The sequence below is a fragment of the Monodelphis domestica genome, chromosome 5 (genome assembly GCF_027887165.1).
Source record: "Monodelphis domestica isolate mMonDom1 chromosome 5, mMonDom1.pri, whole genome shotgun sequence".
Classification (NCBI taxonomy): domain Eukaryota; kingdom Metazoa; phylum Chordata; class Mammalia; order Didelphimorphia; family Didelphidae; genus Monodelphis; species Monodelphis domestica.
The window spans coordinates 122825127-122843478 of record NC_077231.1 but is presented as its reverse complement, the minus strand read 5'-3'; the positions used below and the strand labels follow the sequence as shown (position 1 = coordinate 122843478).

At 34.2% G+C, this 18352-nt stretch overlaps 1 protein-coding gene across 1 annotated transcript in view; it reads right to left on the bottom strand.

Moving 5' to 3' along the window:
• The window catches only part of ANO2 (anoctamin 2), a 532091-nt gene that overhangs the window by 194072 nt on the left and 319667 nt on the right, over nucleotides 1-18352 (bottom strand). The gene's annotated exons all lie outside the window — the stretch shown is intronic.

The following is an 18352-nucleotide window of genomic DNA, read 5'->3' as shown; positions in this document are numbered from 1 at the left end:
ATTTAACGTTGTACTAGAAACACTAGCAGTAGCTATTAGAGAAGAAAAAGATATTGAAGGTATTAAAATAGGTAATGAGGAGACCAAGCTATCACTCTTTTCAGATGATATAATGGTCCACTTAAAGAATCCTAGAGAAACCACCAAAAAGCTAATGAAAATAATCAACAACTTTAGCAAGGTTGCAGGTTACAAAACAAACCCACATAAGTCATTAGCATTTCTATATATTTCCAAAACATCTTAGCAGCAAGAGGTAGAAAGAGAAATTCCATTTACAATCACCCTAGACAATATAAAATACTTAGGAATCTTTTTGCCAAGACAAGTATAGGAAATATTTGAACACAATTAGAAAAACACTATCGACATAATTAAAACTATATCTAAATAATTGAAAAAGCATTAATTGCTAATGGGTAAGATGAGGTAACATAAGAAAATGACAATCCTACCCAAACTAGTTTACTTATTTAGTGCCATACCCATTAAACTACCAAGAAATTTTTTATTAAATTAGAAAAAACTATAATAAAGTTCATTTGGAAGAACAAAAAATCAAGAATATCATGGAAAATATTGTAAAAATGTGAAGGAAGGTGGCCTAGCAGTACCAAACCTCAAACTATACTATAAAGCAATGGTCATCAAAACAACTGATGAAGAGAGAGGAGGGAGGATTAGTGGAATAGACTTGGGTAAGTGATCTCAGCAAGACAGTCTATGATAAGCCCAAAGATCCCAGCTTTTGGGACAAAAATCCACTATTTGATAAAAACTGCTGTGAAAATTAGAAAACAGTATGGGAGAGACTATTTTTTAGATCAACATCTAACACCCTACACCAAGATAAATTCAGAATGGGTGAATGACTTGAATATGAAGAATGAAACTGCAAGTAAATTAGGTGAACACAAAATAGTATACTTGTCAGAACTTTGGGAAAGGAAAGGTTTTAAGACCAAGCAAGAATTAGAAAAAATTACAAAACATAAAATTAATAATCTTGATTATATTAAATTAAAAAGGGGTTGTACAAACAAAACCAATGCAACTAAAATTAGAAAGAAAACCAGAAATTGTGGGGGGAAAATATTCACAACAAAAATCTGACAAAGGTCTAATTACTCAAATTTATAAAGAGCTAAATCAATTGTATAAAAAAATCAAGCCATTCCCCAATTGATAAATGGGCAAGGGACATAAATAGGCAACTTTCAGATAAAGAAATCAAAACTATCAATAAACACATGAAAAAATGTTCTAAATCTCTTATAATCAGAGAAATGCAAATCAAAACAACTCTCAGGTACCACCTCACACCTAGCAGATTGGCTAACATGACAGCTATGGAAAGTTGAATGCTATAAGGGATGTGACAAAATTGGGACATTAATGCATTTCTGGTGGAGTTGTGAAGTGATCCAACCATTCTGGAAGGCAATTTGGAATTATGCCCAAAGGGCACTAAAAGACTGCTTTATATAAAAGACTTTGATACAGCTGTGTTTGTACCCCAAAGAAATCATAAGGGAAAAAACTTGTACAAGAGTATTCATAGCTGCGCTCTTTGTGGTGGCAAAAATTGGAAAATGAATGAATGCCCTTCAATTGGGGAATGGTTAAACAAATTGTGGTATTTGTTGGTGATGGAATACTATTGTGCTCAAAGAAACAATGAACTGGAGGAATTCTATGTGAACTGGAAAGACCTCCAGGAAGTGTTGCCGAGCGAAAGGAGCAAAACCAGGAGAATATTGTACAAAGAAACTGATACACTGTGGTACAATCTAACGTAATGGACTTCTCTACTAGCAGCAATGCACTGATCCAGGACATTTCTGAAGGAATTATAAGAAAGAACACTATCCACATTCAGAGGAAAATCTGTGCGAGTAGAAACACAGAAGAAAAAGAACTGATTGATAACATTTGTCAATGGGGATATGACTGGGTACATAGACTCTAAAAGATTACTCTAGTACAAAAATCAGTAATATGGAAATAGTTCTTGACCAAATAGACTTGTAAAACCCAGTAGAATTATGCATTGCATATGGGAGAGGCTTGTTGGGAGGGGAGGGAAAGAACATGATTTTTGTAATCCTGGAAAAATGCTCTAAATTAATCAATTAAGTAAAATTTTTTAAAAATTGAATAAATAAAAAATAGTTCCTAAATCAAAAATTCAATAAGACAGTTTTTATAAAGAAAATTCTAAAGAAATTTTAAGGAAAAATTCTGATGAAGAAAAAGGAATTTTGTCTACAATGACTGATGTGGATGCATAAGAAAGTTGCCCATAAAAACCTTTGTATGTAAAACAGATAAGTGCAGTAGAAGAAAGAATAGTTATAGGAAATGAATGCAAAAATTTGACATACTACAAAAAACAATGTCAGATCTGATAAGCACAGAATGAATTTATGCTGATGGTAAATGGTAAGGGTAAACAATCAGTTAAGGGAAAAAATTAATTACTGAGGCAGGATGGAAGAGTAGCAAGAAGTATAGTTGAACTTTTCCCAATGAAACTGCTCAACAAAGATGTAGACAATACACTAGAGTGACTCCATATTGGAAAATTCAAGAAAAAAAATAACAGTGAGCCATATTTCAGCCAAACTCAGCAATAAGGAGATAAATAGAGAGATCTGTGGACACAGGAGACAAGTTATAGGCAGAAATATATTGCAATAAACATTTCAGTCACAAGAACTGATGGAATATTAGAAGTGTGCTCCAGAGAAAGAAATGTAAGACTCATATGGGGAGGGGCATAACTTTGTATCAGATGTGGGAGTAGATACCAACCTGCAGTTCTTTTGTTCACTGATTCTGAGTTATAGATCCAACATAAGCTGAAAAGGAGGCTTGTTTCTACAGGTGATAGTTAAGAGTGAAGAGTAGTTATGGCTCCTATATTATGTAATGTGAAAGAACAAATTCAAGAAACAATAGCTATGTATTCCTTTGGCCCTAGGAGAATAAAGCCCAGTCTGAAGTATGTAGTGGAATAGACAGGGCATTAATGTAAATTTTTCTAGTTGACTGATTGCAACTGAGTACAACAGTCTCTTGGAACTTTCAAACAAGGACAAGCCAAGAAAATGTTATAAAGACCCAAATTCAGCTCAGTGATTTGAAAATTTTAATTCAAGAGGGTAGATACAAGACTTTTCTCTAGATCAGATCATTTAGAGAACACTGAAAGTTTAGAGATCCCCAATATGAGCTGTTGCTGAGGACCTGAAATAACATAACACTCAATATCCCAAGAAAGTAGCAGAGAACCCAAAAGAATAAAACCCAGTCCAGACATTCTTTTCCAAAAGTACATAGAGCCTAGCATTAACATAAAGTCCAAATTCAAAAGTAAGCTTAAATAATAAGTAAACAACAACAACAAAAACCTCACCATAAACACAATGTAACTATAAGTAAAACCTCAAAAAAATACAACTTGTTCACAAGTAAAACCAGAATTACTAGAAGAAATGGATTGAAATATTTTTTAAAGGACAAAAAATTACTTTAAAAATTAAATGAAAATGCTAATAGAAAACTTGAGAAAACAAGTAAGAGCTAAGGAGGAAAGATTTGGAAAGAGAATTAACAGTTTGAAAAAAGAAATACAAAATCTTACCAAAGCAACAAACTCCCTGAAAATTATAATTAATGAAATGGAAGGTAATAGTTCCATGAGTTTATTGAAATAATAAAAACAAGGTGAAAAAAACCCCTCTAAAAAAAAGGAAATATGAGAATGTATAATTTGAAATCTGTTACCCTAAAAACTGCATTTCCCAGGAGCCCACTGACTTCCTGTCATTATGAACTTCCTGTAGACAGAGGGATAAATTCTGGGGGTTTTCCTGGTCTGGCTCTTCACTTCCTGTTGTAGACTGGTAGTTAGCAGGGATTTTGAACAGGTGATTAGTCATGGGCATGTGTTTGTTTTATTGTTGTTGTTACCCTTTTATTCCTTTACTTCTAATGATCATTAATAAATCTCTTAAAGTATAATATTTGTATTATTTGAGATTCATTTTAATTTTTACAAGATATTTAATAGGAAAAAAACTAGTATATAAATCAGATTGAGAAGAGATAATTTAAGAATTAATGGACTACATGAAAACTATGACTTAACCATGAGCTCACATCTCTTATTTTCAGGGATCACGAAAGAAAATTACCCAGATCTTTTAGAATGAGAGAGTAAATTAGATATAGAAGAAACCCACTAGATACCTCTAAGATATTCACAAAGTGAAAATTTTTCAGAAATATTAGAGTCAAAATACAGAGTTCACAGGTCAAGGAAAACAATAATGCAAATTGTCAGAAAGAAAATCTTCAACTACCTAAGAATCACAGTCAGAATCACACAAGATTAACAGCCACTATGATTAAAAAAAAAAAATCTTGGAATTCTATCTTCAAGAAGACAAAATAAATAGACACTACCAAGAATAACTTCCTGGCATATATATATATTATATATATATATATATAAATATATGAAATATATTTATATTTTTATATTAAATATATAAATATATGAATATATAATATTCATATATAAATATGAAATATATATATAAACATATAATTTTTTTCCTTCCGCAAAGGAAAAAAATGGATCTTTAATAAGGTCAGTAACAGAATACTTCTAACTATTTCTGATGAAAAGAACAGAAATATATAGGATTTTGTCATCTGAACAGGAAGTAAGAGGAAAACAAAAATATAAATGACAAAAGATAAAGCATACATATGCTACTTACATTCATATATGGGGAGATACATTTCACAAACAAATGTAGAAATGTAGAAATAGCAAACATATCCTTTATAGGGGGCAGCTGGGTGGCTGAGAGCGGGCCTAGAGACAGGAAGTTCAAGGTTCAAATCTGGCCTCAGACACTTCCTAGCTATGTGACCCAGGGCAAGTCACTTAACCCCCATTGCCTAGCTCTTACCACTCTTCTGCCTTAGAATAAATACACAATATTGATTCCAAGATGGAAGGTAAGGGTTTAAAAAAAAAAATATATATATATATATACATATACATCTTTTATGAATAACAATGCAATGTAAAGGATTTTACTGAAGTAATTATAAAAATTAATTGGAGATTAAATGTTGTTATTTAGTCATGTCCAACCCTTTATGACCCTATTTGGGATTTTCTTGGCAAGATACTAAAGCGTTTTTCCATTTCCTTCTCTAGCTCATTGTAAAGGATAAATTTAGAATTGTGACCTATACTATATTAGTTATTTGTTGCCATGGGATATCCCAAATAAAATAACCAAGGCAGCTGGAAATTTGTGGTGATTTAATTAATATAGTGGAAAGAAATTAAGAAGAAGGGCGAAGGAAAGGTTGTAGGATTTCTCCCACCTGGCTTGTGCCAGGGGTGAAGATTAGAGGCTTTAGGAAGATAAGGTTTTGGAGAGTAAAGGAGGAAGGAATCAGCCTGAACTCCAAGAGGGCTCAGCCAAGATGCCTGAACCTGAATTAGCTCAAGGTCAAACTCACCGCCAAAACCCAGACAATTAGCTGCCACCAAGCTAAGATATTGGAACACTTCCCATGCTGCCAGCCAGAGCCACATCTCCCGGGGGGAAAGAGACAGAGGAAAGGAAGCCCCATGAAAAAACAAACAAACAAACAAAAAACCCTAGACGATTATACCTCCCTTTCCTACATCTTCTCTGCAACAATCATAGCTTAAGCTTGACTTAGGACAGCTCAGGGGTCTCTCAGCTGTTTCTGATTTGTCAATTTCTCTATCAAAGGCCATCCTCCTAAACACTCAATCTTCAAGCATGGTTACAGACATTCCTGATTTTGTTAGACAAAGGAGGGTGGAATAATGCGAACTTCCTAAGACATCCCTGATTTTGTTAGACTAAGCATCTTCATTGTTACAAATCAGGAGATAGCTAAATCCAATCTTCACATCATTTTACAAATAAGGAACTAAAGCAAACAGAGTTAAGTGGATTAACCAAGGTCACATGGCTAGTAAGTGTTTGAGGCCAGATTTGAACTTGAGAAGAATAAAAGTTTCATGTCTCCAAGTGTGACACTCTAACTACTGCCCCACCTAGAGATTAAATACCTTAACAAAAAAAAAATAGGTAGGCTAAAGAATAATTCATAGAAACAATCCATAATTTCATTGAAGACAATGACAATGATGATTTATATGTCAAATTTTGGGTAAAGTACTTTAATGAAGATAGAGAAAGAGAGAGACAGAGACAGAAGCAAACAGACAGACAGACAGAATATCAACATATTGCTTATGAAGAGGCTGAGCCAGTGTAATAGAAATAGCAATGCTATATAAATTATTTTTGCTTATTCAGTTTCACACCAATCAACCTACCAAAAAAAAAAAAAAGAAGATTCATTTGGGGGAACAAAACATCAAAAATTTCAAGAGCATCTCCTATTAATTAATGAGAAATGGGAAGGAAGGAGGCTTAGCACTACCAAGTTTCAAATCATACTACAAAATTATAATCATAACATACTATGGTACTGAACAAAAATGGAAAAGTTGTTCAGTGGAACAGATTAGGTACACAACATACAAAAACAAATAAGCATAGTAATGTGGTATTTGATCATCCAAAACCTTGTGAATGGAAAAGAAATCCCTCTAATGATATGTTCTACTTTGAAGGTATTAAGAAACTGGCATAGATTTGGAAAATGTGACTAGAATGTAATTTCCCTCAAGCAAGTGATAGCTTTGAAAGCTGAAGGTATGTTTGCATGTACATACATGAAAAAGACTCCTATTTATATTTATTCATACTTTGTGTATTAGGAGTTAATGTTTTGAAAAACACTGGACTCCAAATCAGGAAAACCTGAGTTCAAATCCCAATCCTGACTTTTATTATATGTGTGACCATGGGAAAGTGCTTTAGACTCTATGATCCTTTGTCTCCTCATCTGCAAGCAAATGAATGATTGTTAATAAAAGAATAAATAGATGCATGAATGAATGAAAATCAATACATGTATTACCTACCTCTATGGGTTGTTGTGAGGCTTAGATGAGTCTGTGTATATAGTATATAGAGTGTGATATAGCAGATGAAAAACTTGGCAAATTGTTAAAAATAAAATTCATATCCTGCCTTTAAGATCTTAGTAAAATAATTTAGCCTCTCAAGGATTCAAGCAATTAGTGAACTTAAGTTGTAAAATAGGATAACTTAGTTGGTCACCACTTGGCTGAAATAGGCTGAAATAGGACTGATTATTCTATAAATGCATTCATTACTGGTGATAGTGGTCTCTCCAAATCAGTATAACTACATCTTTTTTGGTTCAACTTTTAGCTTTTGAATTTAAAGAAATATCTTTGAAGCCTATTTTAAGAATTGTGAAAATTTTTGCTACCAAAAGTCTTCACCTCTGCATTTAAGGGGATGTTAATTTGTGGAGTTTGAGTGTATTTTTTAAACAATATTTTAATTGGTCATTTCAAAACATTATTCATTGGAGACAAAGATAATTTTCTTCCCCCCCATCCCACCACCTCTCCCATAACCAACGTGCAATTCTACTGGGTTTCACATGTGTTCTTGATTCGAACCCATTTCCATGTTATTGGTATCTGTATTAGAGTGTTCATTTAGTCTCTCCTCAGTCATTATCCCCTCAACCCCTGTAGTCAAGTGGTTGCTTTTCCTCAGTGTTTTTACTCCCACAGTGTGTCCTCTGCTTGTGGATAGTGTTTTTTCTCCTAGATCCCTGCAGATTGTTCAGGGACATTGCATTGACACTAATGGAGAAGTCCATTACATTCGATTGTACCACAGTGTATCAGTTTCTGGGTACAATGTTTTCCTGGTTCTGCTCCTTTCACTCTGCATCACTTCCTGGAGGTTGTTCCAGTCTCCATGGAATTCCTCCACTTTATTATTCCTTTTAGCACAATAGTATTCCATCACCAACATATCCACAATTTGTTCAGCCATTCCCCAATTGAAGGGCATCCCTTCATTTTCCAATTTTTGGCCACCACAAAGAGTGCAGCTATGAATATGCTTGTACAAGTCTTTTTCCTTATTATCTTTTGGGGTACAAACCCAGCAGTGCTGTGGCTGGATCAAAGGGCAGACAGTCTTTTATCGCCCTTTGGGCATAGTTCCAAATTGCCCTCCAGAATGGTTGGATCAATTCAAAACCCTACCAGCAATGAATTAATGTCCCTACTTTGCCATATCCCCTCCATCATTCACTACTGTCCTCTGCTGTCATGTTAGCCAATCTGCTAGGTGTGAGGTGATACCTCAGAGTTGTTTTGATTTGCATTTCTCTGATTATAAGAGATTTAGAACACTTTTTCATATGCTTATTAATAGTTTTGAGTTCTTTATCTGAAAACTGCCTATTCATGTCCCTTGCCCATTTATCAATTAGAGAATGGCTTGATTTTTTGTACAATTGATTTAGCTCTTTGTAAATTTGAGTGATTAAACCTTTGTCAGAGGTTTTTATGAAGATTGTTTCCCAATTTGTTGTTTCCCTTCTGATTTTAGTTACATTGGTTTTGTTTGTACAAAAGCTTTTTAATTTGATGTAGTCAAAATCATTTAGTTTACATTTTGTGACTCTTTCTAAGTCTTCCTTGGTTTTAAAGTCTTTCCTTCCCAAAGGTCTGACATGTATACTATTCTGTGTTTGCCTAATTTACTTATAGTTTCCTTCTTTATGTTCAAGTCATTCACCCATTTTGAATTTATCTTGCTATAGGGTGTGAGGTGTTGAACCAAACCTATTCTCTCCCACACTGAATTCCAATTTTTCCAACAGTTTTTATCAAATAGTGGCTTTTTGTCCCAAAAGCTGGTATCTTTGGGTTTATCATATACTGTCTTGCTGAGGTCACTTGCCCCAAGTCTATTCCACTGATCCTCCTTTCTGTCTCTTAGCCAGTACCAAATCGTTTTGATGACTGCTGCTTTATAATATAGTCTGAGATCTGGGACTGCAAGGCCCCCTTCCTTTGTATTTTTTTTTTCATTATTTCCCAGGATATCCTTGATCCTTTGTTCTTCCAAATGAACTTTGTTATGGTTTTTTTTTCTAAATCCGTAAAGAAATTTTTTTGGAAGTTCAGTGGGTATGGCACTAAATAGATAAATAAGTTTGGGTAGGATGTTCATTTTTATTATATTGGCTCGTCCTACCCATGAGCAATTAATGTTTTTCCAATTGCTCAAGTCTAGTTTTAGTTGTATGGAGAGTGTTTTGTAGTTGTGTTCATATAGTTCCTGTGTTTGTCTCGGGAGATAGATTCCTAGGTATTTTATTTTGTCTAAGGTGATTTTGAATGGAATTTCTCTTTCTAGTTTTTGCTGCTGAGCTATGTTGGAAATATATAGAAATGCTGATGACTTATGCGGGTTTATTTCGTATCCTTCAACTTTGCTAAAGTTGTTGATTATTTCAATTAGCTTTTTGGTTGAATCTCTAGGATTCTTTAAGTAGACCATCATGTCATCCGCAAAGAGTGATAACTTGGTCTCCTCCTTGCCTATTTTAATGCCTTCAATTTCTTTTTCTTCTCTAATTGCTACTGCTAGTGTTTCTAGTACAATGTCAAATAATAGAGGTGATAATGGGCATCCTTGTTTCACTGCTAATCTTATTGGGAATGAATCTAATTTATCCCCATTGCAGATGATATTAGCTGATGGTTTTAGATATATACTGTTTATTATTTTTAGGAATGATCCTTCTATTCCTATGCGTTCTGGTGTTTTTAATAGGAATGGATGTTGTATTTTATCAAAGGCTTTTTCTGCGTCTATCGAGATAATTATGTGAATTTTGTTGGTTTGCTTGTTGATATGGTCGATTATGTGGATGATTTTCCTAATATTGAACCAGTCCTGCATCCCTGGTATAAATCCTACTTGATCATGGTGGATGACCCTTCTGATCACTTGCTGGAGCTAGTATCCTATTTAAGATTTTTGCATCTATATTCATTAGGGAGATTGGTCTATAATTTTCTTTCTCTTGAGTGTATTTTTAATGCTTTTGCTGTAAATACTGCAAATCCTGTAACCATTGATGGAATTTCCTTACTCAAAGTTCCTTTCCTGGGAGTTTTCTGTGCTAATGAAATCATGGAAATGGCCCAAAACAAAATAAAATATGTGCAAAATTCATAAAGTATCTAAGAGTCAGTAGAGTATATCAAGACACATTCAAAGACCTGTGCAAATACAACTACAATATATCCCTTAAATAAAGAATTCCTTTAATAGCTGGATAGACATTCAGGGCTCCTGGCTGGATGGTGCCATATGTAAAAATGACAATCCTGACTAAATTAATACATATATTTAGTGCTCTCCCAAATATAGAGGCTTATTTTATAGAGCTAGATAAAATAGCAAAATTCATTTGGAGAAACAGAAAATCTAGACTATCAAGGGAAATGATGAAAAACATAAAGATGAAAGGAGATAATATTGATGAAAACTATTTAGTATGCATTAAATAAAAGAAAATCATTGGGATTAGAGACAATTTCTCTAATGCTGACTTTGACAAACCTGAAAACATAGATAAGAGCTTCTTCTTTGACAAGAGTTGCTAGAAAACTATAAAAGTAGTCTGGGAAAAATTGGTTTTACGCCAGCATCTTAAGCCATAAACCATAATACATTTAAAATAGAATTACCCATTAAACAAAAAAAAATCAGATGATGTCTAGGTCTGGCACCTCTCATGGCCATTTTTAGCAATGAGTTCTTAACAAAAAATATATTTATTAAAGATAATAATTAAAATTGCATGAAATTAAAACACTTTCACAAAATAAAATTAATGTAACTAGGATATGTAAACAGGAAGTCATAGATTGGGAAGAAATGTTTGTTTCAAATATCATTGATAAGTGTCTGTTATCAAAAATATATAGGAAATTAATAAAAATGTATATGAACAAAACTATTTTTGTATATATAAGTGATAAGAGGATAAGAATAAGGAGTTCTCAAAAGAATTATTATTAACAACTATTGGAAGAATTGTCCCAAATTACTAATAAAAGACATGAAAATCAGAATATATGTAACTGACCTCACACTCAGAAATTTGTCAAAAATGGCAAAAGATAGAAATAGTCAATTTTGGAGGGATTGTGGAAAAACAGGCACACTAAGGCATTATTGAAGGGCCCATGGATTGATTCCACCATGCTGGAAAGCAGCTCAGAATTATGCTAAGAAAGTGCCCTATATCCTTTGGTTAAGAGATCCTCTTGTTAGGCATATAACACAAGGAACTTAATGATGAAAAGAAAAACTCTATGTACTCCAAAATACTCATAGTAATATTTCTTTAGTAAGAAGGATGCAAATAAAGTAGGTGCCTAAAGATTAGGGAATGGGAAAAAAAAGTTTTAGTACCTAAATGTAATGAAATATTGTACTGTGAGAAAAAAAAAGAACATGATATATCCAGAGAAACATAGGAAATATATATTAATTGCTGCAAACTGAAGTTAGTGTCACCAGGAAAATATGCAGAATGACAATGGAAATAACAACAAAAGATCAAAACAATGCTAAGAAATTATAATGACCCAACTTGGTCCTGAAGAAGAGATATAAGATGGTACATCTGTAACTCTTTGCAGAGGCAAAGGGTTTGGGATACTTCATATAATGTTGTTTTCTTATTTATTCATTTTTCTATTTTTTTTTCCTTTTTCATTATGAGATATAGCTCTTTGGGAAGGGAAGTGAGAAAAATATATTGGGATGTGAAGGTGGAATAAAAACAAAAAAATCAATAAAAATGTACTTTAAAATTATGTACCAGACAGGTCATAATCTTTTGTGTTTACAAAGATCTTCAGATGAAATTCCACTGTTTTTTTTTAATTCCAGGAAGAGTTTGTACATGACACATCTACAGAATTTACCTTTGTTGTCTCATTCTATATTTTATTTCTTCTTAAATATAATCAAGACTAAGCAAAGCTGTGCAAAGGATACCTGGGCTTTATATAGTTGTGCTAAAGAACAGAGACTTCTATCAAGACCATGCTCTAGTCTTCAAGGAATTTCCTGGCAGGTGGAAGAATTATCTTTTCTAATGGTTTCAGGGACTAGGAGGGGTAATCCAACAGCTTGCATGTCTTGAATTCTGACAAGAAGATGGACTAAAGGAAATTTAGAGCATCCTTCTGCTCTGACAACATTTTAACTATAAGGCTTGTACAGAGGTGAGGAGAATTCTTCAGTTAAAATGGAATTATTATAGGCTTTTTGAGGGTTGAAGGGGAATGCAAAACATCTTAACAAAGAGCAAATATCTTGGACTTCAGATAAAGATCTAAGTTTCAGGCAAATATTCCCAGCTAGCACCAAAGCAAGATAATTTGACCCCACTCTTCTCTTCCCAGTTTCAGTTATTGGCCACCTCTCCATACAAAATGAGTAGTCTGGGCACAATCCAAACCCAAAATATTAATTAATAATCTGGAGGAACAGGAAAGTGGTATCTTGTGATGATTGGGTTGAGGTAGGGTAGTGAGGGGGAGAAAGGGAAAATATAAGAGCAGAACAATGAGCAGAAGTAAAGGAAGAAAGCCTAGTGGAGCAGCCTGGTGTGGACAGGGAGGAATCTTCTAAAGGTTGTATCACTTGTAGCCATTTGACTCACACTTAATACTATTTACACAACTGGATCTAATGTTGTTGACCTGGCAGTTTCCTAAAAGGTACTAATGGAGTTCTAGAAAGTGCTCTTTAACTATTGGTTTTTCCTCTTAAATTCTAATAGTCTTTACTCCTCTATCCCAGCCATGTCCAATCTGTCTTTAATTTAGGATTGTTTCTATTATCCCAGCTTGTAATTGCAATGAGGTTATTCCATCTCTCTTCTTTCTGTAAATTTAAGGTTCTGAGGTCCCTTAGCTCCTTCCAAGAGCCAAATAGTACTAGGTCAATGATTTCACATCATTCTCTGGATCTAAACACTACATTCACCAACCTATTGTTCCTTCATAAACTAAGATGCCCTCCCATTCCCTTTACCCCCTATTTATCAAGAGCAATCAAGCACCAATCATTCAAGAAATATTAAGTACCTACTATGTGCCATGCACTGGGTGTGTGTAATACAAATTCAAATAATGAAATTCTTCTCACTCATAAGAAGTTTACAGTCAAATGAAAAGGATTAGAAAGAATCCTGGACTGAGTCAGAAGGTTAGTGTCCAGGACCTGACTCTGGGATTAACTTAATTTGATCTTGGCTTTTACTTTTCTGGAACCAGTTTCATTATCTGTAAAATGAAGGGATTGTATTAGATGATCTCTAAGTTTCTTTTCAGCTCAAAGATGCTATGATTTTATCCTGAGAGTAGATCCCAAGAACTGGACTCCTCATGGATTTTCCCCCCTCTTTCAAAAAGACAAGAAGAGTTTGTGGACCAGTCAATCTCTGTCTTATTCTCTGTCTATTCAAATCCTACTCATCTTTAAGGACTAAATTAAGCCACATTCTGTTCTGTGAAGTATTCTCTATTAAGATCTACATTGCTCTCTCTTCTAGTAAGTCAAGATTATTTTATATTGCTAGTGCATTTCCTAAAACACTTAGATTCAGTGATGGGATAAAATTCAATAATCCTCTCTTTTCTCACTTCTTGATTAACTCATTTTCAGTTTCAGCTACTTTAATTTTTAATATCTATAACTCCAGCCTAGACTTGTTAACCATACTCTAATTCCATTTTTCTGAATGCCTATAGAATTGTAGATTTTCACAGTTGACAGAGATTTCAGAAATTACGTGCCATTTCAGGGTCCCTGATATTCATATCCCAACAGGAAAAATGTGAATTTCATTCACAGATTCATAGGCCAGAGCAATGAACCTCAAACCTGAATATCCCAAGTTCCAATTCTGCCTCAGACACTTACTAGCTGTATGACCCTGAGCAAGTAACTACTTCTATCTACCTTAATTGTCTCATCTACAAAATGGAGATAAAATAATAATACCTACCTCCCCAGGGCAAAATGAGATAACTATGTAATGTTCATGCATGTTTAATCATTCTGGACTTCATTTGGGGTTTCTTTGGCAAAGATACTAGAGTGGTTTGCCATTTCCTTGAGGTAAACCAAGGCAAACAGGGTTTGGGGACTTGCCCTGGAGCGCACAGCTAGTAAATGTCTGAGGTCAGATTCAAACTCAAGAAGATGAATCTTCCTAACTCCAGGCCTTGCACTCTCTCCAAAGTATCCCCTACCTGCCTCTAAATATATGTAAAACATACTCAAAGCTTCATATAAATGCTAGCTATCAATGCCATCGTTGTTATGGATTTGTTTGTTTGTTTACACTGAGCCTGAATTTCCTCTTTGCAACTTCCATCATTTTTTCAATTACTTATTTATTTATTTAGTCTATTATCTCTTCCAGGTGATAGTCTTTCAAATGCTTAGGGACAGAAATGTACCTCTCTCCCTCCCATTACTTTCAGCCATTTTTTTTCTTCTAGACTCAACACCTATAATCCCTTCAAATAATCCTTTTGTGGCATAAAGTCAGCATGGTACAAAGGAAGGACCACTGGCTTTCCTCCAGACAAATGATGTCTCTTGAATATCCTTCCCAAACAATGGTGCCTAGAACTGAAACATTTCTCCAAATGCAATCTGTCAGGGAAGAAAACAGTTGGACTATCACCAACTTGTTCTTGGAAGCTATACTTCTCCAATGTAACTCAAGATTATAATAGTTATTTTGGCACATCATTCTGCTGATTCATATCAGGCTTACAGTCCACCAACCTCCCCCCCCCCATCTTTTTCAAATGAACTGTTATCCAACCATGACTTCTCTGCCTTATATTTGTGAAACTGAAATATTGAACCCAAGTACAAGACGTTATATTCCACCCAGTGTTAGAGCTGTCTAAAGCTTTTTGGATCCTGGTTCTGTAGCTTACATGTTAGCTATTTCTCCTTAATGAAATCTACAGATTGAGTAAGTGTACCATCTAGTCTACCATGCTTTCCTCCAAGGTATCTATCAAAATGTTAATAGTATAGGTCTATGTGCAGGGCCCTCGGGCACCCCACTGGAGACATCTTTCAAAATTGACATCAAGCCATTAAGAACTTGAATCTAGCCATTCAACCCAGTAGGAATCCTCTTTTATTATTTTCTACCTGATATTTCTCCATATTTTCCACAATACTATAAGGTCACTTTTCAAAAGACACACAAAAGCTCTTGAGAAAAAGAATGTGTTTATGTTTTTAAAAGCCATAAGAGGGGCAGCTGGATGGCTCAGTGGATTGAGAGTCAGACCTAGAGATGGGAGGTCCTAGTTTCAAACCTGGCCTCAGACACTTCCTGGGCAAATCACTTAAACCCCTTTGGCTAACCCTTACCACTCTTCTGTCTTGGAATTGGCTCCAAGATGGAAAGTAAAGGTTTAAAATAAATAAATAAATAAAAGCCATAAGAAATATAGTTATGGAAAGGCCTTTCTTTAATATCATCAAAAGTAGCTATTTAAAAAGCAAAAGCTAACATTATCTACAATAGTGACATATTAGAGTTTTACCAAATATCTATAAGCATTAAACAAGGATATCCTTTTTTTCTCCCTATTATTTTACATAGCTTGAGATGGGCTAGATATAGCAATAAAGCAAAAAGGGGTAATAATTAAAAAGCATAAACTTTAGGAGGGAGATAAAATTACTCCTATTTGCAAAAATTATTTTTTTATTTCAATAACCCCAGAGAATCAGGAAAGAAACTAATCAAGATAATTAATGACATTTTTTTAATAGCAGGATGAAAATAATTCAATTGAAAAGCATCTCCATAAAGCACTAACAAAAACTAAGAGTTGATGACAAAAAGAAAAATCAGTTAAAACAATTGCAAAGTACATAAAGTATCAGAATTAACCTCCTAGGAAATAATAAGGACTTCTATAAATACAACTACAAAGTGATCCTTCCAGAAATACAGGAAGACAAATAAATGAGAAAAATTAACATTATTCATGGTTAGTCTATAGTGATATCATGACAGTGACTGCATTACCTAAATTAATTAGCATTTAATTATACCAATTAAACTGCTAAAGGGCTGCTTTTTAGAATTAGAAAAAATAAAAATAAAATTTGTACAGATAAACAAAAGATCTAGAATCTCAATGGAAAAATAAAAAAAGCAAGAATTAAGTAGACAGCATTCTTGTACCTCAAACTATCTTATCAAGCAGAAATTCCAGTTCTATTTGTTACTAGTTTAAAAAAAAAAACAGAAAAAATTTTCAGTGGAATAGACTAGATTAACATATCTAGAATTAATTGAACATAGCAGGACTGTGTTCAATAGCCTCAAGAACAAAAAAACCTAATTGGGGAAATACTCTGTACTATAAAAGAACTACTAGAGAAAATGAAAAGTAGTTTGGGCAATAATTACATATAAATAGGATCTTAAACCATATACCATAGTAAGCTCCAACTATATGAGCAACTTGAAGGTAAAAGGTCATTTTTATAAGTTTAGAGGAGAATGGAAGGCAGCAACCTTTGCAATTATGGCAGAGGGAAAATCCAACAATGGATAGAGGGAGCTATGAAAGATAAAAAGAATTATAATTATATAAAATTAAAAAGCTTGAAGTACAAATAAAAGTAATATGCCAAGAATAAAGGTAGACATATCCAAACAGGAAAAAGCCTTTGTACCAAATGACTCTAACAAAAGTTTGATATCGAAGATATATAGCAAATAGGGACACACATATAAGACACTGAATAGCAGATAAGATATAAGAACGTTAGTAAAGTTTTACTAGAAGCATTGAAAATTATAAAAAAAAAAAAACATATCAGGGGTAGCTGGGTGGCTCCATGGATTGAGAGTCAGACCCAGAGATGGGAGGTCCTGGGTTCAAATTTGACCTCAGACAATTCCTAGCTGTATAACCCTGGGCAAGTTACTTAACCCCCATTGCCTAGCCTTTACCACTCTTCTGCCTTAGAACCAACACCTAGTATTTGTATAAAAGGAGATTTTGAACCTTTGACTTCATTCCCCAGAAGTCCTTGGTATTTCCCAGAATTCCCTATAATCTCTCCTGAGTCTCCACATTGGTGAGATCACGTTATTGGTATTTAACTAGCAGTAACACCTCCCACATCCTCTTTTTTTGCATGATGTAGCATCAGCAGTGATGGTGGTAAGGTAGGGAAAATTTGAAAATGGCTAATCAGCCATGGGTACATGGTTTTTATTTTGTATCCTCTTTATTCCTTGATTTCTAATGATCCTTAATAAACTTCACAAAATATAATATTTTTACTAGGGATATGAATTTAATTTTTATGTATTTATTCTAAGGCAGAAGGTAAGGGTTTAAAAAAATATCATACCACATCACAATAACTTAGTTCATTAGAATATTTGTTATTGTCTACTTGCTTCATTTGTGTCTGACTCTTCATGACATCATTTGGTTTTTTGGAAAAGATACTGGAATGGTTTGCCATTTCCTTCTTCAGCTCATTTGACAGATAAGGAAACAGAGGCAAGAAGGATGAAATGATTTGCCCAAGGTCACAGAGCTTGCTAAGTATTTGAGGCCAAATTTGAACTCAGAAAGATGAATCTTCCTGACTTCAAGCCCAGCACTGTATCCACTGCTCCACTTAGCTGCCCACTTCATTAGAATACATTGTTCTCTGATTAAGACTGCAAGAAGGTACCTACAATGGTACGTAGTATGTAGTACCAGAGATGTGAGTTCAAAGGCCATGAACAGGCTTAAAGAAGAACCAGAGGACTAGGACCAGAGGCAGACAGGAAAGAGTGCTGAGCTGAGTGATTCATGAGGTTAAGGGATTTCTATTATCTACTCTGTAATTCTAGAGTGGAAAAAAAACCCTAGATTTCATCTCAATCAACCCATACCCAAACCATGAACCCCCTCAACAACATGCTCCCCCAAATAGTCATCTATTCTCTATTTAAGCATCTCTAATGACAGAGAACTCATTATATTCCTAACAAGCCTGTTCTATTACTGGAATATATCATACTCAGTTTTGAGGGTCTAAGTCTAATGCTATTTCCATTGTTCATTTCCAGCTCTCTCTAAATAGGTCCAAACTTCAGACAGTGATCACAACAGAGAGGATCTTAGATTTAAAGCTGAAAAGAACTAGATGTCTCTTATAAGCCACCCAATTCCTCCTCCACCCCATCATTTTATAAACTAGGAAACTGAGACCCAAGAGATTTA